Below are 11,672 nucleotides of genomic sequence, written 5' to 3'. Positions count from 1 at the left end.
ATCAACTTTATTTTATGCGATAAATGAATAATAGAAAACTTTCGAAGAAAGGAATGTGAGAAATAAAAAATCATGCATCGATGTATTTGTGACGACTGTAAAGGAAAAGTAAAATTGACGAGAAGGATTTCGGTAGATGACAGGCGCGATTATTCCGCGTCTGCGCATTGGTGTTTATGTACAGTATATACGGAATGAAGTCTCAGGAAGCCGCAGTATCATTTCCACTGGTGCGAGTGCGGGTTTCGCTTCGTCTCTTGGTTTCGTCTTCCCTGCCGCTCGCGTTGGCCTTTCCTGTCGCGTCTTTGCTCAGTGGTTGTTCCATTGAAGTAAATACCTAGACGAAATTTACTGGATGCGCGGTGGTTGACAGTGTAGTCGGGGAGGCATCGGCTTTTGCCGATCTCCTCGCGAAAAGGACTGAATTAATCGTCCGATCATTCACTAACTGTATAACGCAGAGTGTTTACTGTTTGGTGAATGTAGAGTGATTCGCGGTGTGTCTCGTGTATCATAGTTCGCCCCTGTGAGTGAATGTCCTGAAATCGAAGCAGCAACAAGAGAGATGAGACGAGAGACAGAAGCAGAAGCTGAAGCTGCCAGCCGCGAATTGGGTTACGTCCCGTTCGCCTGGCAACGATATATGACGCAACGGCCACCCTTCGTTAGTATCCGCGATCCTCGTGATCTTTACGTGCCGCTTTAACTGCAACAGGACTTTGAGTTTCGCTGGCAAGACACGCGAAAAGGAAACGCCAACTGCCTTCCATGCGATCAGTTATCCCCGCCCCGTTCACTCGATTGCGCAGCTAGTTTTGGAGGTTAGCCGATCACGATTAAGAAACTTGAACGAAAGCGACACCCACAGAGCCAGCCGGATCAGCTGTTTGCCCAGGACGACCTCTCCGACTACCCTCGGTGAGTCTGCTTCCTTCTCAAATAGTTATCCTTTCGTTATCACCTAAATCATCCGGATAATTGTTTTCTTACTCGTTTCGAATACATACCGCGAATTCGAATTTCTCTGCGACACCACCGCTCATCGATCGTCAATTAAATCGAGCGTGAATCACATCGATATTTCCTAGCTTCAACTAGATATTCAACAGATATGCATAGAACGACGTGGGAACGTAATTCTTCTTCGTACTTCTTTCTTCCTTTGTCGCTGAGAAATTTTAATTTTAAATAACGCGAAACATTACCTTTGAAATAGAATAAGTATGGTATCTCAAATTAAACGTGATCGACTTCTGAGTGCGAATTTGCTCGTATTTTAACGCGAATAAAAAAAGACACAATGTAGGTATAAGCGGTGTCGCAATAAACATACGAAGCACGTGACCGTGGATGAGAGCGCTGTCAAAAGGAAAAACTCGTTGTCTTCGCGCGTCTCATTATAAGGGGCTTCTTTATTTCGAAACGTTAATTTTCAAAAGACAATACTCAATGGTATTCGTTCGTGGCTCGGAACGTCGGTAACTTGACTTTTCATCCGTAAAATACTGCAGCTTGAGAGCGATTGAGAATGGCAAACGGTGCGATGAGTTTTCTCAAACCACGTATAAAAACACAATAATACAGAACCGTGCGCGTTGCATATACTCGGTGTAATACGATCCAATGCTCGAACTGGTCATATCACTTTGATATTGCATAACGTGCTTCTACGACTGCATAAGAATATTAATACAAAAATGTAACGAGTCTTGAAATTGAACGAATTTAATTTACCTCGTTCGACGACGACGAACTTTCACGAGCTAGTTTTAGCGGCTCGGTTATTTTATATAATAAGGAAATAAAACTCGTATGCTCGTAACTTTGAAAAATTTACTTTGAAACAGTCGCTTTTGAAACGATCGACTATGAAATATTCGTCAACGATATTCAACAACGATATTTTAACACAAAAAGTAGAAATACCGTATCGAAATACTATACTGTTTCGGGAGCCAAATGCGAAGCGAGAGTTTTAGCGCGCGTAATAAAAATATTATCGACGTGTGTGAGGTGCTGGAAAATCAAGTGATAAAAATGATTGTTCTTGCTGAAATCAAGTTTCCGTTGAAACGAACAGACATGGAAGCGGTATGATCAGGCTAATTACATACAAGTCAGGGACGTCTCTAATCCGCGGCCATGTTTTTTTCGAACAGGTTGTTCCAGATACACTAGTAAGTAATACGTTAAATCTGTTACGCGATTTCACGTTCTGTGTCGCGAATCCCCGTTTCCTTTCGTGTCACCTTGTTCTTCTACGGTAGACACCTAAAGCCAACATCTGTTCGATACTGCTAATAGCTTTACAAAATTGATCACCTTATTGCGTAACATTCTTCCAGGTTCGTTCGACCAGAACATAACCTAATTCATCGCGCTTAATACCCTATAAAACGGATTTGCAAATATACCTGTATGTAATTATATAGAATTATTCTATCGAATCTCAAACGTATAATTATACGTATAATCAAATATTTCGCAAAATCTAATCAGCGACGTTGAATCGTAAAAATTGCAACTTCCAGAATTGATGGCGTTTGCCAGATCATACCGAGAAAGCTTATACGATACAATGTCACGTTTTTCCTACAGCCACGATTGTTATAAAACTACTCGATCGCCTCGAGTGTGTTCACTTCGTTCGTACGTCAAGCTTCGACGTTGATTAAACTTTTCCACTGATATTCGCAAATATCACGGGGTAGAGTCTCGGTAGGAAAGGCAGGGTCCACCCAAGTAAGCATTTACTTGCTGGCTATGTAGGCGAAATTGCAAGCGAAAAGATGAAAAGAATCGCTGGTTGATAGTGTGGGTAAAGTTGTCGAATAGAAGCAATAGTGTGTTGTAACTGTGTCAGTCTACACGCGAACAAACAACGAGGACCACTCGTCGAACATCCTCCTTGAGTGGAAGCCGGTCCAACGTGTTCCAAGATGAGCGGTAAATAAGTCTGGGATCGATGATGCTATTCGGTATGCTCTATCGGAACCGTCGATCGCCATCACACGACGTATAATTACGTTATCTATAAAAGTATGATCCTCGAGTGACGTATTTACTCATTCGCCAGATACGATCTTTCGGTTCGTATGAAACTATCGCGGAGACGATGCTGCACTTAAATAATAATCATTGGTTAAATAATCATCTATCGCTTTTAAGTTGCTTCGTGCGTTTAAAGCGCTCACGATTTACGTTAGAATTTAAGCCACACGGCTTTGGTATCATTGTTGGTTGCGGTGAAGCTGTAGGCCATTAGACGATCGCGTGCCATACTTTCCTTTGTATTTGTACCTGTTCGTTACGGAACTTCGTTATATTTGGTTGGCAACTAAGTGATTGCGAATTTTGTCATTAGATAGTAATGCCAGTATATAGTATTGCCAACCTAATAATTCCAAGTGCGTAGCTGCGTGGACCACCGCGATTACGCGATTGTACAGCGTAAAATCGAATTGACCCTTTCGTAAGGGCAATCGACGTTTCCATCGACGCTGCGTATCTTTCGCGCTTCTTTAGCTGCGAAGAAACAAACAGACGTGGCGATTATTGCGAAAACGATGGTCGCACGGTTACACGTGTAAACCTTCGAGATAGCCTGGCAGATGGTCGGCGTTAGTGCAGTTCGGTGTACATAAACGAACGTACATCTATAGATCTAAGCTAACATCTCTTAAACATCTTGAACGGACGTCTAACAGTGATTTAATCTCGAGCCAAAATATCCGGGTCAGTCGCTGTACACAGCGAGTGGGTTAAAGTTTGCTGTGTCACGAGGACGTCTAGACAACATTAGGCAAACGCAAAAGATCGCAGCGGTCCGCCGAGCAGAAGCTCACCTCTCCCCCACTCCATATACGCACAACGTATCTACACAGTGCGATATCCTGGCATCGATGATTCCTCCCCATGAAGCGACAGCCGTCGTTCGATGGCAATAAAACGCGGTGAGTTACTGGCCAAGAGGGTGTCCTCCGTTTCGATAACGAAAGCGGTTGGAAGGGAAGTTCGGCGGTAAGGGAGGATGGGAAAAGCGTAGTAGCTTCGAGTAGGACGAACGACGCCGATTCGAGCGGGGTTAGGTCCCACGACGCGCAGGCGTCGTATCGATTTCTTCCTTTGCCTTTGCTTTTGCCTTTGCCTTTGCATCCTCCTCTACCTCTTTGTCGCGCAAAACGGCCGACCTACCGCCCTACGAGCATTTCCTCTTCTATCAACAGACGATCACTATCACGAGGGATGTTAATCTCCGCGGAATATACATCGAACATACCATCGACTGTAACGCAGCTACGCGAATTCTGCGATTCCCTGCCTCTGGCTATTTTATTTTTGCTCCACTCGCACAGATAACGACTGCCGTAAATGGCTGGCCACACGAAGCGAGACGATTTCTGGTCTCATCCCAGGTTGCACCACTTTATGGTCCATCTCCTTTCCGTTCCTATCGTATTATACGCTTAAGCGTACGATATATGTATATATACACACTTGGATAATTAAATTATCTCGGTGGCTAATTGGAAACTGTTTCTCCGAAGGCATTCGCGACGATATATCCTTCCGGTTCGTTAACCGGACGAATCGGGCTAGATTGGCTGTAAATCGTGCCGCACCTGTCCGTAGGCCGATCGGATACCGCTTTTCGAGGGTGCAGTGACAATGAAATTCGATAGTCTCGGATAACTCGTACCTATTGGATCGGTGCGTTCACGGGTCAGCGATGTTACGACAATACCGAAAGCCGGACAGGGATAGTCGACGAAGAGAGAGAAGTGGAAGGAAGGGTCGTGCCGAGGGAAAGTGTGGCGATCTTTGTGTTAAGTGCTTGAAATTCGATGCATCCTGCCCGTCCTGTCTCTCGTCTCGTCTCGGAGATTAAACCTGGATATGTCGTTATCCTTGTCGCTGATGCAGTTACCGCTGCCGTTTTGCCGCTCTCGAGTACGCAACCGCTCGGTATCTACGTGCAATGCGATCAGCCGATTTATTCCGCTCGCTCGCTACTCTTCATTAACTTTCATTAACTGGTAATCCTCGGCTCGCTATGGAATCATTGGCTATTTTAGTTTAAGCAACTTTCTCCAGCCACTCGGTTCACCACGCGGTGAACCAGCCTTTCGGATCTCTCGATAAGCTCGCTTCGTCTCTCGAATTTATTTTCTCGTCCGAGTCTCGATATTACCAGGCGTAAAAGGACAGCTTTTGGAATGGTTAGAAAGTTAGCCGCTTCGTGGTTCCATGGAAGATTATTGGAAAGAAGATTCGAAGGAAAAGGACGAACAGTTGGTCGTAATTCTCGCGCGTGGAATAAGCTCGCGGAACGAAGAACGTAGGCTGCGGTCAAAATTAGATTGAAAAGCGAGTAGTGCGACGTGCACGCGGATGACGCGCGTTACATAAGCTACGTAGACGGAAGCGAGCGCAGACGAGTAATCGTACGAAACGATTTCGATGGCTCGATAATAAAAGAGAACAAAGGAAGGAGGGAGAATGCCACTCGAGGCGCACGGTAGCATCGTTAAAATGAGAGTCGAGTGCGGTGCAAGGTATCTCGTTAATAACTCGAAAGAAAATAAGGGAAGGGCAGAGGGAAAATAAAATATCAGTACGGCCAGGCGGTGGGTTTTGAAAGCAGCGCGACCAACCGGTCGTACGGTCGACCAGCGCTAAATAGCCTACGATGTATATCTAACATTATACATATATGTATATCGAATTTGAAACACCGACGTCCATCATTTGCCAGTACGTTCTAATTCTGGCGAATGACTTAACTCCACGGCGATGTATGTTACATTCGTGTAGGTACGTGGGTGCACGTTGTGTACCCATTTTGCGTCGTACCTCCACGTTCACCGTTTTCCTCGTACCGTTTGTATCGATCAAAATGTTTGCCCTTGACGCCAGAGATCCGCCGCGTGCACGTTAGATGCGAACTCCGTTGCACGGTTCCTGGTCAACGTTTAAACGACGCGCCACGTGCCATGCAACTGGCATCGTTTAACGGACGAATCGCGACCTACCCTAAATTACAAACCTTTCCTCGTCGTCCAGCGTCGCGTCATTTCGTTTCGTATCGCTGGTGGGATCGAAGGGCGACTTTTCTACGATCGTCTGATTTCTCATTTTTATTCCAACGCGAAAATGTATTTGCGGCTAGGAATTCAAAAGGAAAGACACGGTCGCGTCGCGTGAAACAATTCCAAAGAGATTTCGCGGCCCTTTTCTCGCAACGGAGCTGTATCCACGGTATATAGATAGAACTGTAGCCATGGGAAGCACGCGGTACCGTACACTTCCGCAACCGTAAATTAAGCACCGCGAGAGTTGAATTAAATCGCTGAACCACGCGAAGCATATTTTCGCTGGAACTCGGTTATTCGATGCGAGGTGCCGCATGGGAGCGACGCTATCGAAAGAAGAGCGAACATTGCTGTTGACACGATCGTTCGAGAAGTGGAAAAAGAAAAACCTTGCCTCTCGTCTTTCTCGCGCGTTTTTACCAGCGCGTGAGAGGAAGCCGACAATCGTCGATGCTTCGCTCTCGTCACCCCCTTTTTCATTTCTTTTTGCTTCGAACACGGCGAAGGAATTGCCGTGGTAGTCGGCTCCGGACGACTTCGCCATTCCAACCGGACGTTCTTAAAACTTTGAATAAATTTCATTTTCCACGGTTATGCTTCGTGTTGCTCCATCGAAAGAAGTTAAAGATGCGGTTAAAGCGAGAGCGCGTTAACGAGGATAGCTCGTATGTAGGATGAACCGTTCAGGAAATTGTCTCGGTGCGCTGACCTACGTTTGCAGTCGGATAGAAATAACTTTGCCTCGTGTAGCTTCCTGGAAACATCGAAATTCCTCTTTGTCTTTGCCATCGCTCTTAACTAATTTACTTCGTTGTTTTACAATTTCTCTGTCTCTTTTAGCCTTTCTCCTACGTTTCTGTCTGCGAGATTCTCGCCTCCAATAGACCACCGCCGCGTCTTCCTTTGAATCCTACATAGAATCGTACTCGATTTTTTATTTATCACATTCGCGATACGTTCGTTCGTAGTTGGCCGTTTTTTCAAGCATCGGCAATTCGCCGCAGCGATCTTCCAACGTTCGTTTCCTCCCTTCGAACGCAACCTGCAATTTATACGAGCGCATCGTCGATGCACCGTAACGTAATTACGCTGGCTCGTAAGTTTTTGCAAACGTTTTCCAAACTTTCCTTTCGATCTGCGACTCGTGTGAATGGGTCGGCGTTCTCGTGCGTCCTTTTTTACGATTATTCCGTTACGCGTTGCTATCCCGACTACGCGATGACTCAGTTCACGTATCTTCCATACGAAACGTATCCAACCACGTGTACATACACACACACACGTACGTTCTTACAAGCCACGTTTCTAAACACAATTCACGTACGACAGTTGTGGAACACAGGACGCGATACGTTGAATACGCCTTGGCTTGAATGATCGAGTGCTACGCGCCACGTTCGAAACATCATCGTAGCCTGATGTCTCTATTCCATCCACGTTCTACGATTAATTAATCGTTTCAGTGACTGCAGTCGTTTCGGGGCATTGTAAACACCGAGCTGTGCACGAGCCGTGCAGTTCAACTTCCAAACGTTTTTTTTTTTAAACGTTTCAGTTGAAGTTATTTAACAGTAGAATTACCACGTCAATTAAAATGACCGGTTTGACAATATTACTTTAAAATTCCTACTTTATGTTATATTTTTTCTCCGCAATGATGCAATGACTTTTGCTAAAGGAATAATATAATAAATTTAAATTTTGTTTTATTCATTGGTTTTCCCTATTCTTTCGCAGGAATAGCTAAAGGAATAATATAATAAATTTAAATTTTGTTTTATTCATTGCATCTCCTTATTCAGTAAAAAGGGCCTACCTGAAACGGTAGAATTTTATAATAAAAGAAAATTTTTTCTCCTCAATGATGCAATGACTTTTGCTAAAGGAATAATATAATAAACTTTAATCTTGTTTTATTCGTTGGATTTCCCTATTCAGGAAAAAGGGCCTACCTGAAACGGTAGAATTTTATAATAAAAGAAAATTTTTCCTCCACAATGATGCAATGACTTTTGCTAAAGGAATAATATAATAAACTTTAATCTTGTTTTATTCGTTGGATTTCCCTATTCAGGAAAAAGGGCCTACCTGAAACGGTAGAATTTTATAATAAAAGAAAATTTTTCCTCCACAATGATGCAATGACTTTTGCTAAAGGAATAATATAATAAACTTTAATCTTGTTTTATTCGTTGGATTTCCCTATTCAGGAAAAAGGGCCTACCTGAAACGGTAGAATTTTATAATAAAAGAAAATTTTTTCTCCACAATGATGCAATGACTTTCGCAGGAATAGCTAAAGGAATAATATAATAAACTTTAATCTTGTTTTATTCGTTGGATTTCCCTATTCAGGAAAAAGGGCCTACCTGAAACGGTGGAATTTTATAATAAAAGAAAATTTTTCCTCCTCAATGATGCAATGACTTTTGCTAAAGGAATAATATAATAAATTTAAATTTTGTTTTATTCATTGGATTTCCCTATTCAGGAAAAAGGGCCTACCCGAAACGGTAGAATTTTATAATAAAAGAAAATTTTTCCTCCGCAATGATGCAATGACTTTTGCTAAAGGAATAATATAATAAACTTTAATCTTGTTTTATTCGTTGGATTTCCCTATTCAGGAAAAAGGGCCTACCTGAAACGGTGGAATTTTATAATAAAAGAAAATTTTTCCTCCTCAATGATGCAATGACTTTTGCTAAAGGAATAATATAATAAATTTAAATTTTGTTTTATTCATTGGATTTCCCTATTCAGGAAAAAGGGCCTACCCGAAACGGTAGAATTTTATAATAAAAGAAAATTTTTTCTCCTCAATGATGCAATGACTTTTGCTATAGGAATAATATAATAAACTTTAATCTTGTTTTATTCATTGGATTTCCCTATTCAGGAAAAAGGGCCTACCTGAAACGGTGGAATTTTATAATAAAAGAAAATTTGGGGTGGATATAGCAGACCAAATGGCAAAAAAGTATAGCGTAAAGTCAGAATCAGGAAGATGACCATTTCAAGTATTTTTTAATATTTTAGATTTAGCTGGGTTTTATATAAGGAAACCACAGGTGAGCAGATATCTAGAAAAGATTTTACGTTTCAATTAGCAAATGAACTTGCCGCTGACAATGAAAAATCACGGTAGAACATAGAGCATCTGAGATCCAAAGTACATCAAAGAACTCACCTTATTCATGCAAATGATGTCAAGCAGTGTACTGTAATAATAATAATACCATCGCCATTTGCGATCTTTGTGAAAAATATATGTGCGGAAAATGCAGACAAAAGAGAGTTTACGTTTGTAAGAAATGTGACGAATGATAAATTTTGTACCTAATAATTTAAGGTATATTTTTATTTCATTTATTCTATTACGCTTATTATTTTATTACACTTCTTATATTTACCAATGGAAATTTATTTTAATATTCTTGTTACCAAAGATTTTGGTGCTGAATGTTCTTCATTATTGTACTTATTTTTATTATTAAAGTTGTTATTATATAGTTTTTACGATCTCAGAACACGCAGTTCCTTTTCTAAGATAATAATAGATCAATAAATATAAAAATATTCTACTATTACGTATTTTTTAAAGACCGGTCATTTTGATTGGCTTTGATGGAGATAGCTACGTCTCAAATGCCGGTAGTTCTAGCGTTAAGATAATCGTTAAAAGTCGAAGCTTGAATGTGCCGTTGTTCGATCGAAATGTTCGTGGATGAAAGAAAAGAAGGAAATTACGAACGCGCAGGACAATTGCCGCGCGAACGTCCGCCAAGGGGAAGCAGAGTTCTAATCGAATAAGAAAAGGGTTTTCGCGAGCAGCTCGACGCAAGGTTCGCGGCAGCTGACAATGAGTTTATTGGATTACTTCACCGCTTGGCACATCGTCGTAACTTGACCCGTTCAATTCCAACGGTTGACTCTTTACGCGCCTACGCTCCTCCACGGTCGACGATATTCCACGAACCTTACCTATGTAACGCACTTTGTCCGCATTCCAAATTATCCAGCTGTTCGAAACGCTGCGCTCACAACGTGCGAGACACGCGACGGCAAATTGAAGCGCGGAATTTCGATCGCTTTTTCGCTGCCACGTTTAGCTCTATCGCAGATACGCACGAGAGGAGAGGAATAAAGGGAAAGGTAGGTTCGAGACGATACCACGGACGACCACGGACAAGCGGCTATCCTGCAAACAAAATGTTGACGATGAGCTTGGAATACGACAAGACGCGAAACGCGCTCGGTACTTGAAAAGTCGTAGCCAATGCATTTGTTTCGTGTTTTATTCTGTAACTTCGTTTTATGCATCTTGCAAGCTCGCTGCGAGTTGAGCGAAGGGCCGTAGCGAGGGGCGTTTTGCGACCTGCGACTCGGCACAGATAAATAACGACATTGAAAAGCTGTGCCTTTGTGGCGAATAAATCTGCGAAGCGATCCCTCGTTCTCGCGTGAACGCATACGTAAAACGGCGCGTTTCAGCCGGCGACAAAACCAAATGCCGCGAAGACAGCCTGCCACGGGAAAAAAAGGAGAGCAGAGGGCTTGATTACGCGAACGAGGGTCAGCTGGAATATCGCGTGCACGCGTCATTATACTGTGCGATGATATACACAGATACGCGTACGTGTGTATGTACACGTACGATCGCGACCAATGTAATCGCGATTCGCATGCCAGCTTCGCACTTGGTCCCTCTGTTTCTTCTTTCGTTCCTCGCCATGCCTGTGGAAAAACCTCATTCGCGAATGCGAGGCACGCGTCGAACGTTTAACCGCTGCTTCTCTGGCCAGCCGCGAGAATCACCCTTGCAACTTACTGTGCAACGAGGAAATCGGGAAAAGAGAAGATGATCGATGCACGTACTTGGTCGCTCGTATACGTTCCACGAGGATACGATACGTCATCGTCGATCCGAGTCTGGTCCGAAGAATGAAAATAAGCCGGAAGGTGACAGAGGTTGAGGTAACGAGGCTCGAGCGATTTTCACAATAAGATAGGAGAGAGAGAGAGAGAGAGACTACGTCTCCGATCGGGCGCGCGCATCTTCCTGGTTATAATACCAGCGGACAACGTCGGAAAGCATAGACGTTAGCTGGCGCTGGCACCCAACCAGCTGCTAGAACCCGTACGGGTTCATCCGTACAGGTCGACCTCGCAACACGGTACAGTGTGCCGAGTAGACGATCTGCGCGGATATTTCACAATTGCCGGGCAACTTTGCTCAGCTCCAGGAGATTAACGTCGAACTCGATGCTGTAACTCGTGCGGCGAACGAGTCGCCGTGAGGCATTGACCAGGATGTTGACAGTATGAAGCCGCTGTGCGTCGGACGCGGATACGACGAATATCGCCAAGGAATATCGCCGGAATTATTTAATAACGCGATAACAACTGATCAACTGTATTCGGGTTAAGATAAGCGGAGCGCGGTTCCAGGCTGACCCACGAGGCAGCCGAGATTTCGCAACGGTGTATCTTAATTTTTCTCATTTGTATTGGACTCGTTGTTGGAGAATTTCACGCGGCAAACGGAAATATAGAGTTACCGATACTTTTCAGGTAATT

At 43.3% G+C, this 11,672-nt stretch overlaps 1 protein-coding gene across 1 annotated transcript in view; it reads left to right on the top strand.

Moving 5' to 3' along the window:
• The first annotated feature begins 213 nt into the window (after positions 1-213).
• LOC105665893 overlaps positions 214-11,672 on the top strand; it is a 42,790-nt gene continuing 31,331 nt past the window's right edge. The window contains exon 1 of the mRNA XM_048407354.1: positions 214-918. The gene's annotated coding sequence lies outside the window, so the exon portion shown is untranslated. The remainder of the gene's footprint in view (positions 919-11,672) is intronic.

This window comes from Bombus terrestris, chromosome 7 (assembly GCF_910591885.1).
Source record: "Bombus terrestris chromosome 7, iyBomTerr1.2, whole genome shotgun sequence".
Classification (NCBI taxonomy): Eukaryota; Metazoa; Arthropoda; class Insecta; order Hymenoptera; family Apidae; genus Bombus; species Bombus terrestris.
The sequence above is the reverse complement of the archived record's forward strand: the minus strand, read 5'-3'. Positions and strand labels throughout refer to the sequence as shown.